Genomic DNA, 16,881 nt, shown 5'->3' with positions numbered 1-16,881 from the left:
GTGTGGGTTTGAGTTTTAAAAGTTTGCACATGGTCCCCTGTGGGCCAGAGAGTCTCACCATAGGGTTGCATTTTAAGATTTGTGGATTCTGGGCTTCAGGTGCTGCTTTGCTTTCTTCATGGCTCTGCTGTTTTCAAAGTGTGGGTTTGAGTTTTAAAAGTTTGCACATGGTCCCCTGTGGGCCAGAGAGTCTCACCATAGGGTTGCATTTTAAGATTTGTGGATTCTGGGTTTCAGGTGCTGCTTTGCTTTCTTCATGGCTCTGCTGTTTTCAAAGTCTCACCATAGGGTTGCATTTTCAGATTTGGGGGTTTTGGCCTATGGGTTTGTGTTCTGGGGTGCTTTGGCCATGGCTGTGATGATTTGAGAGTGTGGGGTGTGAGTTTTGCAAGTTTGGGCCAGAGAGTGTGACCATAGGGGTGGGGGTGGTTTCCAATTGTGGCTTTTGCTCAGTGCCTGTGCCTTTTGTCCTTTTTAGGCTTGAGCTATGGCTCCCAAGAAAGCCACAGATAAAAGCGGCGGTGAGAAAAAGAAGAGGGCTCCCTTGTCCTTGGAGGACAAGAAGGAAATCATTGCCAAGCATGAGAGGGGCGTGCGCTTGGTGGACATTGCCAAGGAGTATGGACGAAACCCTTCGACAATTGGCACTGTCCTCAAGCAGAAGGAGGCCATCAGAGCCGTTGTGGCTCCAGCGAAAGGCGTGACAACGATTGCCAAGCAGAGGACACCAAAGCACGAGGAGATGGAGCGCCTGCTGCTCCTCTGGATTAAGGAAAAGGAGCGAGTCGGGGACACTGTGACCACCTCGGTCATCTGTGAGAAGGCCACCACCATTTTCGAAGACCTGGCCAGCAAGGAGGCAGGCGAAGGAACTTCTTCCCAGGAGGAGCCAGCCACCCCGGAATTCAAAGCATCACGTGGCTGGTTTGAAAGGTTCAAGAGGAGGACCGGGATCCACTCTGTCGTCCATCACAGCGAGGCGTCCAGCGCAGACCACCAGGCCGCCGAAGCATTTGTCATCGAGTTCAAGGCCATGGTGGAGGAGGAAGGCTACGTCCCGCAGCAAGTGTTCAATTGCGACGAGACGGGCCTCTTCTGGAAGAAGATGCCTCGCCGCACCTACATCACCCAGGAGGAGAGGAGATTGCCAGGCCACAAGCCTATGAAGGACCGCTTCACACTTGCGTTGTGTGCGAATGCCAGCGGGGACTGTAAGGTCAAGCCCCTGTTGGTGTACCACTCTGAAAATCCAAGGGCCTTCAAGGCACACAACATTCAAAAGGACAGGTTGCCAGTGATGTGGCGTTCCAATGGCCGCGCATGGGTCACACGCCTCCTTTTCGTGGAATGGATCAACAGTGTCTTCGCCCCGACTGTGAAGCGGTACCTGGAGGAAGAGGATTTGCCCTTGAAGTGCCTCCTCCTCTTGGACAATGCTCCTGCGCACCCGCCTGGCCTGGAAAAGGACATCCTTGCAGAGTTCTCCTTCATCAAGGTCCAGTTTCTGCCACCCAACACGACCTCCCTCTTGCAACCCATGGACCAGCAGGTCATTGCCAACTTCAAGAAGATCTACACCAAGCACCTGTTCAAGCGTTGTTTTGATGTTACGGAGAGCACACAGCTGATCCTTCGAGAGTTCTGGAAGCAGCATTTTGATATCGTCGTGTGCTTGAAGATGGTGGACTTGGCCTGGCAGGAGATCACCAGGCGCAACCTGATTGCTGCGTGGAGGAAGCTGTGGCCTGATGCTTCTTCCTTGGAAGGGTCACAGACCGAGGGTGCTGAGCCAGGTGAAGAAGAAGAGGTGCATGAGATTGTCTCCATCGCAAGGTCCCTGGGACTTGACGTGGACAACGAGGACGTGGAGGAACTCATCGAGGAGCACAACGAGGACCTGACAACAGAGGACCTGAAGGCCTTGGCAGCCATGCAACACTCGGCCGTGGATGAGGACGTGCTCCATTTCGACAGGGGCCAGGAGGAGGAGGCTGCGGGGGCATTTTTGCCAACGGCAGAAATTAAAGACATTTTGCGGCAATTCCACAATGTGTCTTCTTATGTTGAGAAGCACCACCCTGAGAAGGTGCTCACCAGCCATGCCATTGCACATTTTGATAATGTCTGCCTTAGCCATTTTAGGAACCTGCTTAAGGCCCGGCAAAAGCAGACATCCTTGGACCAGTTCTTCACCAGAGAGGGAGAACCGTCATCCAAGAAGGGAAAAGGTGACCCTTAAAAAAAAGGTGACCCTTAAAAAAAACACCAAATTTAAAAAAAAAATTGTTATTAAAATGGTTAACTTTGTTAAATTGGTTGCATTGGCTACATTGGCTGAATTGGTTAAATTGGTTGAATTGCCTAAATTGGCTGAATTGGTTAAATTGCCTAAATTGGCTGAATTTGTTAAATTGCCTAAATTGGCTGAATTGGTTAAATTGGTTGAATTGGTTTAAATTTGGCTTTTTTTGGCTGCCCCTCTCCTCCTCCTCCTGCCTCACTCTGAGATGCCAGGACCAGCAAAGATAAGTCAAAAACATTTTTTTTCTTTATCCTTTAGAAACTTTAGAATGGACCTGCAAGTCATTGTTAAGCTCTTTAGTGCCTCAGGCAACTTGTATTGTAGGGTACTTAGCTTAATGGGCCTCTATTGTACCTTTGTTTTGACTTGCAGGTTCAGTCTGAGGTCATAGAACGCATTAGTTATTTTCAATGGAAAATGTGTTTCGGGTTACGAAATTTTCGGGTTACGAAAGGAATAGCGGAACGAATTAATTTCGTAACCCGAGGTAGCAGTGTATAAATGAAGCTGCTATTGCTATGGTAACTCTGACATCAAGTATTTGTACAGCATAATAGGCAGGCAAACAGACAAATTAACACTTTTAAACTCAAAGACTTGCAAAGCTGAACCAGATTTTAGTAATCTTTTAGGACTCATATTGTGCCCACAAGAAAATAATTATTAAATGAAAGCACAGATGAAGATTTAGCCCTGCCCCATAAAATGATATAAACTCAATTAAAGATGAAAATGTGAAGAAAACATAGGCTTCAAATTTGAAATCTTTGCCGTTATTAACTGTAAAATGTCTAGCTTCAGTATATTGAAATAGGTCTTCCATATCCATTCTTCTGAGATGCTGTGTAATATTTATTAACATTTCAACATGTAAAGACCTTTAGGGAGTATTCAAAGGAACTACTGTAAAAAAGTAATTATTTCTGAGTCAGAAAAGGGCAATGTTTGCCCATTATCAATATATAACAGCAGATTCTGTAACATCTCTCTCAATAATTCTTCCTAGAGGACTGGTGCCTTTGATTCTCAGCTCAAATTTCTGCATATTTTTTTAAAAAGTCAAAAGGAAAAAGGTTTTCTTTTCCTCAGTGTTGACTCATGAACAGACTGATCTGAAGTGTGCTACATAAGCAATCACTGAATACCAGTAATGTATCCCCTAGCATTAGGCCTTTATGCAATGACAGAAAGAAACAGTACTTGACTTAGTGCATATGCAAGATGACTGAAGAAAATTTAACTTACTTCAGTACAAACTATACAGCCCCCTATAAACTATAAAAACTGTCCCGGCACTGAACTGTTTTCAGTGAAGGGGAGCAAGTACTTCACCATTCAGTAACAGAAAGTTCCAAGGTACAATTGCCACTCATCTCTCTTGAGTTTGGAGTGCATTAGTGTGAAGAGGCTATGGGAAGAGCCATGGCATCTTAACAGGCAGAAATTGCATCCACAAATCAACCTGCGCAGAACCTATGCAACTTTCAAAACACCTATGTCCATTGTCTATACCATGTTAAACAAAGTGACTTGTCTCATATCTGTCAGACTGGAAGAAGAAAAAAAGTTAGAAGGAAAAAAAATAGCCTCTCAACTACTTTTTCAAGGCTACTATCAAGAAGTGGCATATCTGATAAAAGCTCACATTCTAGCAAGGGCTCACTATCACTGCCAAATTGCTGTGTGTCTTCAAGTTGTTTTCTTGTCAGATTTGTTCATAGGAAGTTTGCCACTGCCTTTCCCTGAGGCTGAAAGCCCCTCAAAATTATTTATTTGCTTACCTGCCTCTTGCTCTAATCTATACAATGGAGAGGGTGAGAAGGATCCTGCTTCTTCATAGGCTCTTTACCAGGCAAGCAAGTGCAGCAATTATGAGACAGAGGAGAAGGATCAGCAGCAGCTGGTGACAATGGCAGTGAGTTGCTCTTCTAAAAAAGAGCTAAAATTTGGTGTACCCCAGGGCGCAATATTGTCTCCTATGCTGTTTAACATTTACATGAAGCCGCTGGGAAAAATCATCCGGAGACATGGGGCAGGATGTTATCAGTACGCTGATGACACCCAAATATATTTCTCTATGTCTCAAACTGATGCAGTGACTATGGATGGCATCTCTCCTCTGAATGCCTGTCTTGAGGCGGTAATGGACTGGATGAGGGAAAACCGACTCAAGCTGAATCCAGGTAAGACGGAGGTACTCGTTATAGGAAACCCAAGCCCAGGTATGGAATTATGTCAGCCAGTTCTGGATAGGGTCACACTTCCCCTGAAAGACTCTGTCCACAGCTTAGGGGTGCTCCTTGACTCGTCGCTTCACCTGACAGCTCAGGTAGATGCGACAGTCAGGAGCACTTGTTATCAGCTTCAGCTGATACGCCAGCTGCGCCCCTTCCTGGAGCAGGGAGACCTTGAAACAGTTGTACATGCGCTGGTCACCTCTCGATTGGACTTCTGTAATGCGCTCTACATGGGGCTACCCTTGTGCCAAGTTCAGAAACTTCAACTTGTACAAAATATGGCAGCCAGGTTAATTACAGGTACTTGTCGTACCGATCACATAACACCGGTTTTGAAATCCCTTCACTGGCTGCCAATTAGTTTCCGGGCAAGGTACAAGGTGTTGGTGATTACCTTCAAAGCCCTACATGGCTTGGGTCCAGAATACTTAAGAGATCGCCTACTTCCATACTGTCCGTCCCGCACTCTAAGGTCCTCGGGGAAGAATCTACTTCAGCCAATAAAATCTAGGCTAAGTTCAGTCACCCAGAGGGCCTTTTCCATCGCAGCTCCGAAGCTATGGAATGACCTGCAGAAGGAGATCCGTGACATTTCTACTCTTACAGCCTTTAAGAAGGCTCTTAAGATGGATCTCTTCCGGCAGGCCTTCCCTACCTAGTTCTACTCCCCATTTACTGTGACTTATGTCACTCTGTCCACCAATTCTTCTCTTAAATTTAATGAGAAGAATTAAATTAAAATTAATTAAAATAAAATCCTTGCCTCAAGAAGAAGAGCCCTCCCTCCATGACATCATCATCAGACCTGAGAGGGAGTGAAAAAGAGAGGCCCAACTTCCATCAGGCCTAACTGTGAATGTACTCACTTTGCTCTCTTTAATTTTATTGTATTTTATTTATTTATTGTATTTTATTTTATTCTCTTTATTTTTACTGTTGTAACCCGCCTGGATTCCTTGTGATTGGGCGGGCTATAAATTATTATTATTATTATTATTATTATTATTATTATTATTATTATTATTATTAAGGTAGACCATGGAGGGGCTCAATAAAAATAACCTAAAGATCTTAATACATCTGAAACCAGCTCAGTATCCTTCAAAGCAACTAGGTCTAAGTACAAAATACTGTAGAAGTCCACAGTAAGACAGAGAAATATTCTGTGGCTAGAAAAGAGGGGAAGCTGTATAGAGAATATCCAGAAAAAGCTTCCATAAAGTCTGCCTTGTACTGGTGAGAACTTTACTCATTACATAAAAGCACCCCCCCAAAAATGATGCCACTATCAATATCTCTGTATTTTCTGTAAAAGTGTTAATAAAGCAATTTAATACCATCTCTATACATCTATGAGGACAATCCAAATGGCCAAGAAGTGTTAAGATTCTGTGTCCTACAACGAAATATTTATGGAAACTGCGCGATAACAATTTCCACAATCTGCTAGTAATTCACTCAGTTGTGACTACTGCTACTGAGGCCTGCTCTCCTATATGTAAGTCTGACAGAAATATAGACTCTCTTGCCATGGAAAACTATAAAGTAACTTAGCTTCAAAATATGACAGAGATTTTAAGGAAAAATATATAACAGTATGAAATCTCTAGGACTTTGAAATTATAATCTCGGAGGCTTCCCAAAAATTACACAGGAATGACACAGTAGCTTTACGCCTAACATCCATACTCATGATTTATATTAAAAAAACATTGGATACAGAGAGGCAAAACACACCAGAGAAATAATCCAGTTTGAGACCAGTTTGACTGTCCGGAATCAGTGCTAGGGAATTCTGGGAAATGTAGCTTGTTATGGCATCAGAGCTCTCTGACAGAGGCAGCTAAATGTCTCACAAAACTACAGTTCCCAGAATTCCCTAGCAATGAGCCAGGGCAGTTAAAGCAGTCTCAAACTAGATTATTTCTCCAGTGTGTTTTGGTCCACAGTTTCCTTCTGTGAACTGAACAGGACTCACATTCACAGAACAGAGCCTTCCACACCCCTCCCCATTAGCAATCTTTAGCATTTTCAGGCACTCCCTGAAAATGACTGTGAGCATGGGGAGCCTTGGGAATGGCACAGAATACGATGTAAGAATTTTGGGGAGAACTGGCAAAAATCATGCCTCTTACCTAAATGAAGGAGCCAAAAATAATCCAAGCCAATACATTTTTAATTTCTGAAATCATCAAAATCTGTTTTTACATTTTTCTTACCGTGTTTGTTTACAACGCTGTAGTCATGCCTAAGATAGTGAAAATGATTTATAAACAAATGTGATCAAACATCCAGTGTTCTTCTTGTGCCAGATAATGTTTGGCAAAAAAAAAAAAAAAAAAAGAATTTTTGAGAATTGAAAAATATGATTGTTCATTTAATGACCAGCAGTTGAGATCCTGCACCATCAGATGTCATCACAATGACAGAGCTCTGAGTCTCTTTATCCAACTCCTGCACCCTATCATATAAGCCTGGCACTTCTGCTAATGGAGGGTTTTTCAAAACACTAGGGAATGGGTGGTGAGCAAAAAAAGCTTTAGTCTCAGCAGTGAAGTGCTTTGAGACAACAAGATGCTTTGAGACTGTCACAGTTGCTGCTGCAGAGCACCTCACTACTAGGAGAGGAATGGAAGCTCCTTTGCCCATCGCTCCCTAGCACTTTGGAAAACCTTCCATTGGCAAAGGTATAAGGCTTAGACTGTAGGGTTTAGGGAAGCACTTTTGGTCATTTGCACTGAAGCAAGTTCGTAAATATGAATTCCCAAAAATTATGGATTCCAAGTGTATCGTATGAATTCACAAATACTGAACTGGATGCCAGCCATTAACTTTAAGATGACAATTGCTGTATACATTCACTGAAGGCCTGAAACAGTATCTTGTGAAGTCAATGGAAAGGCTGAAATACATATATTATTAATGACAAGTTAAGCTAGATCTTTTCCAAAGGCATCAATTTCTTTCAGGCTCAGGACAAACAAGTAACTTTATACATGTCACTAGCAAAAACAACAGCACTTCTCTAGAATACCTCTAACAAACTCCTATACTGAGGATGTAAGTGAGCATTAGTACCAAGCTCTAAAAGCATCACAGTCAGGAAATGCTTGAAAAAGGCTGAGTAAAAAGAAGTTGCTAAAAAATTTCTTTCAAAAATTCCTGAGAATGACATTTCTTCTAGATTTCAAAGCATGGGACAAATTATGATAATGATGTAAATAATAGCAATAGCAAGTACATTTGTATACTGCTTACAGATCTACTAACTGTTCTAACCAGAGAGGACACTTCTCTAGGAATCTCTATGTCTTCCAGGTCAACACTATGGCCTGTTACAGACAGCCCAAATAAAGCTGCTTCGAGTCACAGTGGAGTATGATGTTCAATGATGCATGCGTCCTAAGAGTCCAGAAGCCACACCAAAGCCACGCTCCAGTCCTTAGGGCTGGAGCGTGGCTTTGGTGCAACTTCTGGACTCTTAGGATGCATGCATCATTGAAACACCATACCTCCACTGTGACTCAAAGCAGCTTTATTTGGGCTGTCTGTAACAGGCCTATGGTTAACATCTGCCAGAGGCTAGACATATAATTGTGCTGGAAGACCTGCAAATGCCTAGAGAAGTGTCTCTCTAGGAATCTCTAGGTCCCCCAGCATGACGTTTGGCAGAAGCTAACAATAGAGTCATGCTGAGGACCTAGAGATTCCTACAGAGAACATATAATCAAATTCCCAAAGTCAAAGTGGCAAATGTGGATGGCCAACAAGTATTTGTTTAGAAGATTGGTTTTTTAGTACAAACCTATGCAAGTTACATTTGCATTCAAAAGAGCTCTGTTTGGGAAAGAACAGGCAGGGATGTATTCTTATATTACATATTGTTCTTAGGATCCTAGTCTTATGTTGTTCTTATGCAACATCAAGTTAAATTTATGACAATCCTGTGAATGAGAGGCCTCCACCCTTAATTGCATTAATTATACAACCTTAACTGGAAATACGCTTTATACCTTTACCTGGGAACAAATCCCACTAAATTCCTTGAGGTTCACTTTTGAGGTGATATGTGATACATTTTGGAGATAATAAGAAATAAATGCCACTTAATAAGACATTAATTTCCAAATAAGTAATTTAGGATTGTTGGTTAAAATTCCTATTTTCACAGCTTGCTTACTTTAAAGTGAAAAAGTATAAATCTAACAATTGATTGTTATAAATTAAACAACTTCAACATATGCCAGGTTTTGTTCAAGACTTAAGGTATATGTTGTTTCTATTCATTTTTAAAAAAGGCTTGTATATATCTTCATTTATGCTACTAACGTTTTCACTTTTGAACCAATCAATGGCCTAAATCCAATAGCTAGTCCCAGCTAAACTAGACACATAAAGCAATTACTGAATAGTAACTTCAACATGTATGTAAATCCCACTGATGTAATGGATCTACTCTACTTGGGATGAGCAACTGGAATTAAGCTAATATAACAACATGTGAAAGCTATTATCATATGTACTTCTTTGGAGAAATAAAATTCAACTGAGCAGGACATGATTCTGAGCAAAAACAACTGGAAATGATGTTTTTTTTTAAAAAAAAACCCCTATCATTGCAAATGCTATTGTTTAAATTAAAATCAAATAAATGATTTGAGTCTAATCCTATGCAAACCTTCTTGGGAACAGGTTGTATTAAACCCAGTGATATTTTTTTCCAAGTAAACATGCAGTAGACCAGAATGCTTGCTTCCCTATCAACAGAAGAAAAATGTTTCAAAGAATTCAACTACTACAGCAATCTCTGTAATACTGTATCTCAGAAAAGCAATATTTGTAACAACCATTTCAATATGCAAAAGGATTCTGTAGCACCTTTGAGATGAAGGCTGCATCCACACTGGAGAAATAACCCGGTCTGGCACCACTTTAACTGCCCTGGCTCAAGGCTATGGAATTCTGGGAGTTGGAGTTTGTTGTGGGGCCCAGAGCGGAGCAGAGCTCCTCCCAGAATTCCATAGCTTTGAGCCAGGGCAGTTAAAGCGGTGCCAAACTGAGTGGATGCAGCCAAACTGAAAGAAGTTGGTAGCATGAGCTTTCATAGACATGAGCCTACTTCCTCATAAGCATGTTTTCATTACCATTTCAATACCACTTCAATAGTATTTTTAAAAGTTAAAAATTGGGAGAAGCCAACATGAAAATACTTAGCTATAGAAAAATAAGGAAAAACTTGGTGCCTGTATAGAAAATGACTTTCTTCAAAGAGTTTCTTAATGGAATACCCATATGCAGAACATCTGATACAGTGCAGATAATTCTTCTGAAGTACTTGTGTAAGCATCCATGTACACTTCAGCCAATCAGGACATGCATACATTATAATTAGCAGTCCAATCCAATTAAAGATATTGGGGTCAACCTAAAACTCTCTGCAGGAAAACAAACACAACTACTAACAGAATCATTTTAAAGGAATCTAAGCAGGATGGCTTTATTTATTTGTAGGGAAAAAAACACATTTTTGGTCATGTCTAAATTGCACCATACAAGCAGGAGTATACTTTTAACTGGGAAAAATGTACAAAACAACATTAAGGTGTTTGTTTGTGATATATTTAATAAAAACTACATAATGAAAATATTATAGCTCTTTTTGTACTACAAATATTTTTTGTTGTGTATATATGCCAACTAGGGTAGGAAAGGTACACCTATGCATTATCAGTGTTTCCCAGATGAACACACCAGAAAGATTAGAGACATCCTCTTAAGTATCATTGCAAATGATACATCCACTTCTAAAATGAATTATTCATACATTCAAGTCAGATGTTAGATTTACTTCCTTAAAACAACTGTGTATGTAAAAATGATAACGGTTTAATCCTGCCCATAGACCCTGGAACAGCAGGGGAAGGGGCAGCTTAAGCCCTCCCTAGGACTAGGCCTTCTGTGTAGGTGAGCTTTCTCAGGAAGTATCCATCAGAAGTGTACTAAATGATCAAGCACTAAAAAAAACTATTAGGGTTGCAACTGTTGTTGAGCCCTTGCAAAAACAACAAAGGAGGCCTGCAGTGTCTTCTATGCACACTTACTTGGCAGTGAGCTACAATGTCCATGTGGAGGAGACTTCTAAGTGCAGCTGGCCCTCCATATCCAGAGATTCCTTATCCACAGGTTCAACCATCCACAGGTTGTGAATATAAACAAAAAGATAGGAGGGTGACTAAACTGCTGAAAGGTGTGAAAACTATGCCCTATGAGGAACAACTTAGGGAGCTGGGGACATTTAGCCTGGAGAAGAGAAGGTTAAGAGGTGATATGATAGCCTTGTTTAAATATTTGAAGGGATGTCATATTGAGGAGGGAACAAACTTGTTCTCCAGAGAACAAGACCCAGAGCAATGGATGCAAGATACAGGAAAAGAGATTCCACCTCAACATTAGAAGGAACTTTGTGACAGTAAGGGCTGTTCGACAGTGGAACACATTCCCTCGGAAAGTGGTGGAGTCTCCTTCCTTGGAGGTCTTTAAACTGAGGCTTGATGGCCATCTGTCGGGAATTCTTTGACTGAGAGTTCCCGCATGGCAGAATGGGGTTGGACTGGATGGCTCTTGTGGTCTCTTCCAACTCTACAATTCTATGATTCTATGATAAATTCCCAAAAGTAAACCTTGATTTTGCCATTTAATATAAGGGACAGCATTTTAGTACCAGGTTGTATATAATGAGGCTTGAGCATCCATGGGTTTTGGTATCCACGGGGCGTCCTGGAACCAAACCCCAGTGAATACCAAGGGCCCACTGTACACCTCCTGCTTATAATACATTTATAAAAATAGATGGGAAAAGTAATATGGCCTCCCCTGCAAGTAGGCAAATTTCAAAATCTGCTTGAAAACTATTGAACCCACCACCAGAGTTTACAAACAGTTCCAGGGTCCCTGATCCTGCCAGAACTTTAAAATACAAAGTTACTCAATATTAAGAAAGTTTATCTACTTCAAAAATAGGATTCTTTTTCTGAAATAGAGTACAAATCCTTTTTAAAAGAAAAGACTTGGATTAAGACAGAAGAAATAAACACTGGGGTTATTCCACTGGTCCTAATTCCCAAAATTATGCCATAACATGTGTAGATTTAAGAGCAACCACAACTGAATTCTCATGGGAAAACATCACACTGTTTGAACAGGACAAAGTAGGGATTTGAAGTGATTTGTAAAGTAACTATATATATATATATATATATATATATATATATTCATGGTACTAGACTGTTATATTATTGTGCTTTAGATTACACTGGGCCCTTGTTATCCAGTGGGGCTTGGTTCCAGAATCCCCCATGGATAACAAAATCCGTGGACACTCGAGTCCCATTAAATACATGGCATTGTAAAATGGTGTCCCTTATATAAAACGGAAAATCAAGGTTTGGTATTTGAAATTTATACCTTTTTTTTTTACTGTTTTCAAGCCATGGATGCTGGAATATGTGGATAAAAAAGTCAGCGGATAAGAAGGGCCTGTATGTTTTGAAAGGACAGACAAACTTCAGAGGCTGATAAGGTCAGGCCTTTGCCTCAAATCGTATAGTATGTGTCCTTTTCCATGGTCAGTACAAGCAGGAGGTGGGATAGCCCGCCTGAGGAAGAATAAGGTACATCAACTGCAGCATGTGCGAGGCCATCCACCCATCCATCCGCCATGGCTGCCGGATGCTGAGGAGGAGGAGGAGGAGGAGGCTGGTTTGTTTACTTGCAGCAGGAGCAGCAGCAGCAGCAGTATCATCGCTTCAGCATTGCCCTGCTAGGGAAGAACAGGCTATTCTTTCCTACTTCTATTCTTAGCACACGGGCTCCACGTTTTAACGAGACGATAAAACATTTATTACTCATTAACGACTGCCATTTATTATATATGTTTAACTCCAGTCCAAAACAAGCCAGAGGCCTGGGAAAGGGAGGGGAGGACCAGACAGAGAAAGAGGAAGCCCAGTGACCCAAGAACTGGGAGGAGGGGTTGGAGAGACCGTCATCATCATCTTCCCCATCATTGTTATTATTAACATCCTTCCAGCATCCTCCTCCATCCAGAGCGGCCTCCTGCTGCCTGCGCCTGCGTTGTGTGCTGTGCCTCGTGGCCTCCTTCCCTTCCCCTCCCCTCCCCTCCCCTCCCCTCCCCTCCATCCGCGAGTCTCCTAATGTTACATAACCTCCCTGTCTCGACAAGGAGAGCCCCAACAGGCCCCGCCAAAAACACCGGCCAGCCTGGCTGGCTTGGTGTCTGGGTAAATGTGGTATTTTAAGCCATGGCCACTGTAAGCCATGATGGCCGAGGGAAAGGAAAGCTTACATTGTAAGCCTCCCTTGCCACCATCAGTGTCTGGTTATGTTTTGAGCCTCACTTAAAGTGATGGCTGAGGAGGGTTTGTAATGTTTTGAGCCTCCCTTGCCCACCTTAAGTGATGGCTGAGGGGGGAAATCTTGTCATATTTTAACCTTCGCTTGCCACCCTATCTGATGGCTGAGGGGAAGCAGATGTACACTTTTATTTTAACCCTCCTTTGCCACCATAAGTGATGGCTGAGAAGGGGGGGGGGTATCTATTTTTAACCCTTGCTTGCCACCCAAAGTGAAGGTGCTGTGTGTGTCTTGTTACAGTTTATGATTTAAGCCTGGCTTGCCACTGTGTGTGATGATGGCTTGAGAGGCTTTATTGTATATTTGAACCCTGCCTTGCCACCTGAAGTGATGGATGACGGGGTGGTCTTGTCATATTTTAAACCAGGCTTGCCGCTGGGATGGCTGGGGCTGGTCTTGTTATATCTTTTAACCCTCGCTTGCCACCCGCCTAAGTGATGGCAGGGGAGGTCTTATTATATATTTTAAGCCTGCCTTAATATACTGTATATTGTAAGCACACTCTCAGTGGTGGGTGGCGGGGTGCTCTGGGCATGGCCTGGCTTGCAACTGTGATGGCTGGCCGGGGGAGAGGTCTTATTATATCTTTTAACCCTCGCTTGCCACCCGCCTAAGTAATGGCTGGGGGGGGGGGGGCTGGTCTTGTTATAGCCGAAGCCTGGTTTGCCACAGTGAGAGACGAGGGGGAGCCTGAGGGGAGCTGGGAAGGCGGCGGCGGCGGCGACGCCCCCTCCTTCCCTCCGTCAGCAGAACAAGAACACGACGCTGACAAGAAATGGTTTCCCCGGCGGCCACCTCTTTACCCCTTTATTCTTATTGTTGCTGTTGTTGTTGTTGTTTTGCAAGGAGACACTGATGTTTATCACACTATGCTCTTAAAGAGGTACTATTCCAGTGTGACTCCTCTAGCAGCCTCCTGTTGCATGCTGGGATTGGCAGTTTTAAGGAGTTGAACTTCTCTGCCTGAGAATTCTAAATACCCCTCCTTAAAACTGCCAATCCCAGCATGCAACAGGAGGCAGCTAGAGGAGTCACACTGGAATAGTACCTCTTTAAGAGCTCGTCTGATAAACGCCACTGAGTGGCTGCGGGGGAGGGGCGCGTGGCTGTGACCAGTGGCGGCATCTCTGACTCCGAGCCTGGCAGCCCCGCCCCGCCCCCTCCCCCCGCCCTCACCTCACGTGCCCCGAGACACAGCAGCCAGCGCCCAACCGCCATCCCTAGCAGCACGCGCCGCCGCCGCCACGGCCCCCCTCCGCGCCCCTCCCCCTCCCTTTGAGTGACAGCTCCCAACTCCTCACGCGCCGCTTCGTCTTCCTTCCTTTCTCTCTCTCTCTCTCTCTCTCTCTTTTATTACCTGCAGACCAGTCGGGGGCGGTTGGCAGTTGACCGTTGGTCTTCGCCGTTGGCGGCTGCGGCGTCCTCTCAGTCTCTCCAGGCAGGGGGGGGCCTCCCTCAATCCCTCTTCCTCAGTCCCCCCCCTGCCGGGTTAGGTGGTCCCTCGCGGCCTCTTTTCTCTGCCCCGACCTCAGCGTTCGCGGCCGAGGTCGGAGGTGGGGGATAAAGAGGGCGACATATAGATAGCCGCCTCTGTCTCTCTCCCCCCCGCCGCTATTATTCAGCTCGCGGAATTCAGGGCGAGGCTGCTCCCGGCTCCCGTAGACCCAAGGGCCGCCCGGGGGGGGGGGGCAGCCTTCCTTGCCTCTTCTTCTTCTTCCACCTCTTCAGTCGCGGCGTTATTGACTTTCAGGAAAACCTCCCGACGTCACTGGCTCCCCTCCCCCCGAAGTGTCTCCCCCTCCAAGACGGCGGCGGCGGCGGCAAGAGGAGCGGCGGCGGCGGCGGCAGGAGAAGCAGCAGCATCGGCATCCCCCAGTTCTCGCGAGAAGCGGCGCTGTGTGGAAGGGAGCGGGGGGGCTGCCAGACAGAGCAGGGAGGGAAAAGCGAAAAGGCGGGGGCCGCCAGACAGAGCGGGAGGGAGGGAGGGACGGAGGTGAAGGGGATGAACGGAGGAGGCGTGAGGGAAACTCGCCCTCAAACCGGTTCATGAGAGGAAGGAGATGATGAACGCCTTCCTGAGGTAAACCTGCCCCCCTCAGAAGAAGGGCCACTATTCTGAGGAGAAGAGAAGCACAGGCGCCATCCCAGTGGCTCTGGAGGGGAGAAGGACCAGAGACGACGAGCTGGAGCTCCTGAGGGACTGGAAGGTGTCCTCTCTCTCTCTCACCGCAAAGGAGGACCAAGCGCCGGCAAAGTGGAGGGCGCGACGAAAGAAAATAACGGCGTGGCCAAATGTCATAAACCACAAAGAACAACCCCTCGTAGGTCGTGGTCTTGCAGCGCCTTTGAGACTCGCTGGGAGAAAGGAGTTGGCAGCAGCAGCTTGGACTCAAGTCTACCTCCAAATGAAATTGAGTCTACAGGGAGGCTCCTGCTGCCAACTTCTTTCTTTCAGTGAGTCTCGCAGGTACTACAAGATTTCTCTCTGCAGACTGATTCCACAGACCTAACACGGCTATATCTTTGAAGTCGTAGACATAGGGATCTTGTTGTAGCACCTTTGAGACTCACTCAGAGAGAGAGGCTGGCAGCAAGTCTGCTTCCCCAGATGCATTTGGATGTAGACTTGAGCCTAGGAAAGCTCCTGCTGCCAACTTCTTTCTTTCCCGTTAGACTCAAAGCTGCTACAAGATCTTTCTCCAGACTCACAAGGCTATATCTTTGAACTCGTAGACACATCAGTTCATGCTTCTTTTAGTCATGCTGCGAATGGAGGACGTTTTGGAATCCCTCCCGGACGGAAGCCGGAAATGGAGGACGTCCGTTCCCCTTGGCTTGGGGGCCAACTCTGAGCCTGGATCCCCTTCCATAGTCATGGGGGGAGGGGGGTTGGGTTAGCTGCAAGATGGCTGAGATTTAATCCCCATTTATTTATTCATTCCCTGCTTTAAGTGATTTATAGCTCGCCATTCTCCTGAAACGGAATTCAAGGCGGCTTTCATGTTGTTCTGTATAACTTCGTGTTCTCTAACTTGAGAGCGTTTCTCTCAGCCTGGGCAATGTCCATAGGTTTATATATTCCGCCCCCAACAAAGCTCCTGGGGCGGCTTGCTACAAGAAGAGGTAGCTGCGTTGTCCCTCCAGATGCCATGCTCAGCCTTGCAAACACCATGCAAAAAAGCCAGCGGAGCTTCGAAAGCTTGTATGATGTGCATCTTGGCTGGCCCCATAAAGGTATCCCTCTTTGGTGGATTTGGGATGATGCTGTGCTTTGTAAATACAGTATATCCCCCCTGGATGGCCATGCTAAATCTGTCGGTGAGGTAAGGGCACATATGCTAACAAATATGTATAGGCTGGGTCTACAAAGCTGAAGCTACAAACCTCTTTGACCCAGTTAAGTCTGAAAAGTGTGCTGCAAGGTCCCTTTGTATACTAAATATGTATGTAGTTCACATACTCCTCTCACTTACTCCAAATTTCTTCTAAAGGACTGATCCCCTCATTTTCAGATAACTCTGAATGCCTTGGCCTTCATTCACAGAGGTTTAAAATGATTTCATAACCAAGATACAAAAATAAATAAGGCAGGCATCACCCACAACTCCATTTTCCTACACTTTTCAGCCCTGGCCAGAACCAATGATTAAATTCTGTGTAATGGCAGTAAAATGTCCAGCGTTGTTTTGAAAGTGGTGCCATCAAGTTGCTCAGTGCAAGAACGAGAGTTGTGAAACAGGAGCAAGGCGTTTCACCTACCAAAAGACAGACCTTAGTTGCTCTTTCGGACCATTTGAGTTTAAAAGGAAGAATTTCATCTAAATGGATACTCTATCTGGCTACTCCATTGCAGTTTTTAGACTGGTTTATTTCAGTCTAAATTTTCCTGAATATCAGTTCACTTCCTCT

The 16,881-nt window shown here is 44.5% G+C and overlaps 1 protein-coding gene across 1 annotated transcript in view; it reads right to left on the bottom strand.

Annotated features, from left to right (window-relative positions):
• The window catches only part of AKT3 (AKT serine/threonine kinase 3), a 206,292-nt gene extending 191,419 nt beyond the window's left edge, over positions 1-14,873 (bottom strand). Inside the window, 1 exon segment of the mRNA XM_042446913.1 lies at positions 14,330-14,873. The gene's annotated coding sequence lies outside the window, so the exon portion shown is untranslated.
• Positions 14,874-16,881: the final 2,008 nt, after the last annotated feature.

The sequence above is a fragment of the Sceloporus undulatus genome, chromosome 1 (genome assembly GCF_019175285.1).
Source record: "Sceloporus undulatus isolate JIND9_A2432 ecotype Alabama chromosome 1, SceUnd_v1.1, whole genome shotgun sequence".
NCBI lineage: Eukaryota > Metazoa > Chordata > Lepidosauria > Squamata > Phrynosomatidae > Sceloporus > Sceloporus undulatus.
Note: the sequence above shows the minus strand (reverse complement) of the source record. Positions and strands in the feature narration are given on the sequence as shown.